The sequence below is a fragment of the Musa acuminata genome, chromosome BXJ1-1 (assembly GCF_036884655.1).
Source record: "Musa acuminata AAA Group cultivar baxijiao chromosome BXJ1-1, Cavendish_Baxijiao_AAA, whole genome shotgun sequence".
Lineage (NCBI taxonomy): Eukaryota > Viridiplantae > Streptophyta > Magnoliopsida > Zingiberales > Musaceae > Musa > Musa acuminata.
Window position 1 is genome coordinate 35,226,079 of NC_088327.1, and position 4,217 is coordinate 35,230,295.

Below are 4,217 nucleotides of genomic sequence, written 5' to 3' on the forward strand. Positions count from 1 at the left end.
CTTCCCCCGAAGAGAGACAGAGAGAGAGAAGGGCACGGAGGAGGATTGACCAAGGACGACGAAGCCAAACACGGAGAGAGGGAGAGAGATCGAAGGAGGAAGAGAAGAGAACGAGAGCGGGAGTGGGAGGGGGGAGACGGGGGTTATATGTATATATACGCCTCGTTTAGTTCAACTGGAATCGGATCTTCAAGTGAAGCGGATCCGAAGCATGTGCGATGCGACACCGACTCGAAGCGGATCTTCAAGTGAAGCGGATCCAAAAAATGTGCGATTCACATGATGAAGATCCAAGCGGATCTTCAAGTCATATCGGTTTCTAATTGAGTAATTCAATAACATCCATTCGCATATTTTTTTATTTACTTCTCTAAAGACTCAGATTGAGGGTCATTAATCCGTTTAAATTTGTACTGTCTCATGCATGTATCATGCTACTCTATATGATTGCATAATGTCTCAAAGGTTTTGGTTGACGTAGCCATGTAGAACAAGCATTTTCTAGCAAAGTCCTACCACTTACCACTATTTATGATAAAAATGCAAAAATTTTAGATGGATATCTGCAACATGTTCCAATTTCCTTTTATATGCTTCATTAAACCTAAGCACATGAATACACTAAAGTAACTCAGAGGAAAAGAAAAACTATAGAACTTGGCAGTCAGCTTGCAAAGATTAAGTTACTTTTGCCTAATCTGATGTGCTTTCGGTGATTGTGACAACACTAACAAAAATAAATCAGGAATAGGTGAACCAGAAAAAGGAAAGAATCAGCATATATGAACCTAATTTCTAAAAGATTTACCTTTTCATCGATGGTGACAGGGTAACTCTCATCAATAGACTGTCAACAAAACCCATATCAGCCAATAAGAATTTAGAGGCATATGGATATTCTAAAGTATGTATTTTTGAAAGAGAGAAAGTTTACTGAAATGTTCTTCGCTAGCGCGTAGGTACAACTGCCTATAGCGGCACACGTAGGTAGGGCCGTAAGCATGATAGCCTCCTGCATGCAAGGGCGGCACTAGCAGGTGACCCTCGCCCTTGGTGGGCTAGCCCTCGTCAGCGACGACCGGTAAAGCACGGGTGCAAGTGGCACTTGCCATCGTTGGGCCCGTGTGCAAGCCCCAGCAAGCGGCGTCTGTAGGCGCTATGCCCGCGAGCAGAGCCGCTTGTGGGGGCGCCCCACTTACAACAGTGGCACCCTAACCCCCCCCCACTATAGAGGGCCACCGTCGATAAAAAGACAAATTTTCCCCTATAAATTTGAGAAATTTTAGTTCTGTTCTTTTATCCAAATTATTAAAATATCCCTCAATTCAAAATATTCCCTACATATCCTTGATTTCATAAAATACTAATTAATTAAAAGATTTAATTAATTATTCTTATTATCTAGTAGTCTTTCACGATGATGATTTGTACATGTGATGTATGATGTTTATGAGGATTGAGTCGACACTAAGAGGGGGGGTGAATTAGTGCTTACATTAAAAATCACGTCGATTCGAAAATATTTTCATTTGATGAAAACCGATATCGGAAAGATGAGTTTAACCTGTAAGCTTATTCGTAAGCATAGTGAAAGAAATAAGAAAGTAAGGCAATTTGCAGTAAAGGTAAATAGCAAGAAGTAAATGCAAACCGAGTTTTATAGTGGTTCGGTCGTCGTGACCTATATCCACCCCCGATTCCTCTTCCGTCGAGGTCATCGGCATCCACTAACGGTCTTCCTTCAATGGGCATAGACCAACTACCCTTACAACTTGATTCTCCTTTTGACAGGTTCAGGAGGAAACCTTTACACCCCCACTACCTCCTCTCTTAAACTTCACCAACACTTAGAGCTTGAGAGGAGTTCTCATAAGATTACAATAGCATTTTTCTTCTTTTTTTTTCTCTCAATTCTTGTGTGTTCTAAGCAGAGATGAGAGGGGTATTTATAAGCCCCAAATGGATTCAAACTTAGAGCCTAAAAGTGTCTCATCCCCCGTTTTTGGGTATTGGTGGTACAACCGCTTGTGTTGGGCAGTACCTATTGGGAAATCTTGGGGATGACATCACATGCACAGTGGAAGAATAGAAAATAAAATCTCCAATTCCTAAAGATATGTTCTTCATCGAGTGAAGATTGGTGCATAAAAATCCATGAAATAGAAAACCACATTTGAGATATATTGTGTTACCTAGGGAAATCGTATATCCCTGAATCCTTGCAGATCTCTAAGGAGGGTAAAAGAGGTCAAGTACCCTCCTCTCTAGCGGTGATCCACACAGCAGGCTACGATGACACTCCTCAAAACTCCAGACCTGCTCTGAGGTAAAGAGGAGAAGTAGAATAGGAGAGAAAGCAAAAAGCTCTAGCATATGAATTGTTGAATCCCTCCTAGCATATGAAATTTAGGTAATTAGTTTCATGCTAGCATGACCTAATCTCCTATGCCAAATCCAAACATCATCATTCAAAATCGAAAAACACATTTCATTGCAAAAATCATTAATATCAATGGTGTATACGTTATTTTATTTTAATGCAATCATAGATGTGTTTTTGTGTTGTTTTTCAATAATTCAAGCATTAGATTCAAATTTAACAATATATCCTTTAACACATAATTGACTAATGCTAAAGTGGTTATGTTTTAAACCATCAACTAACAAAACATCTTCAATAAAGGAGTTGGATTTGTTACCTATGGTTCCTTTGCCAATGATTTTACCCTTGTTGTTGTCTCCAAAGGTGACATATCCTTCATCTATGCTAGTGAGTTTAGAGAATTAAGATGGATCTCTGGTCATATGCCTTAAGCATCCACTATCAAGGTACCATCTCTTGCTCCTAGCTTGTGATGGTTTACGTTTCTACAAAAGAGGATGATTTTTAGGTACCCATTTGACCTTGGGTGCCTAAAAAATCGGTCAAATGGGTACCTAAAATTCGATCTAAATTGCTTATCATGTGCATAGAATTTTTTACGGTTCCTTTAGGTATCAATATCAATTTGTGTGGACTAACCTTTTTAAATGGATAATGATAAGCTTTATGTCCACGTTTACAACAAAAGTTGCATTTGTTTTAGTATGAAATATGCAAGATAGGGTCTTTAACGAAGGTGGTTGGATTATGGTGAGAGATACTCATAAATCCTATTCCGCCTTTCTTATGAACGTGACCCTTGTTGGCAAGGATCATGTTCAAGGACTTGCTACCTAACTCAAATTTCTTTAAGGTATCTTTGAGTAGCAAGTTTTCCTTTTGAAGTATTTCTAAATCATGGCATTTCATACATGGAGCTAAACTATCATTATGTTGAGTTTATCAAAATTATTAACAAGAGAATCATGCTCCTTTTTTTAATAATTTATATTTTTTACTAATTATTTTGTATTCATAAAATAAATCATGAAAATCATTTAATAATTCATCAAATGATAAATTTGTATCAATTGAACTTGATACCTCCTCTCCAATGGCCATTAGTGCATAGTGAGCAACTTGCTCGGTATTGGGCTCCTCTTCTTCGGATGTACTTGAGTCATCCCATGTTGCTTTGAGCGTCTTTTTCTTCGGTGTCCTCTTCTTAGCTTAGGGACATTCACTCTTGTAGTGTCCCGGTTTTTTGTATTCATAGCAAATTACTTGATCTTTCTTGGGTTCGGATTTATTTTTAGTGTCATTTTTAGATTTGTTTCTTTTAATGAATTTTTTGAATTTCCTTGTTAAAAGTGCCAAGTCATCATCAAAGTCCTCATCACTTGAGTTTTCTGTCAAGTGGTCTTCTTGTGTTCTCAGTGCCATGTCATTCTTGTTCTTTGGAAGGGTATCCTCAAGCTCTTCATAAGCTTTGCATGTCATTTCATAGGTCATTAGCGATCCAATTAGTTCTTCAAGAGGAAAGTTATTTAAATCTTTGGCCTCTTGAATGACCATGGCTTTAGGGTCCCAACTCTTTGGAAGGGATCTTAAAACTTTATTAACGAGCTCAAAATCTGAAAAACTTTTACCAAGTCCTTTTCGTTGACGACATCCGTAAAACGGGTGTACATGTCTCCAATGGTCTCACTCGGTTTCATTCAAAATAATTCATAAGAATGTACTAAAAGGTTGATTTTTGACTCTCACTCTACTAATGCCTTCGTGAGTCACTTTGAGTATGTGCCAAATATCAAAAGTCGTTTCACAAATCGAAACTTGATTGAACTCGTTTTTA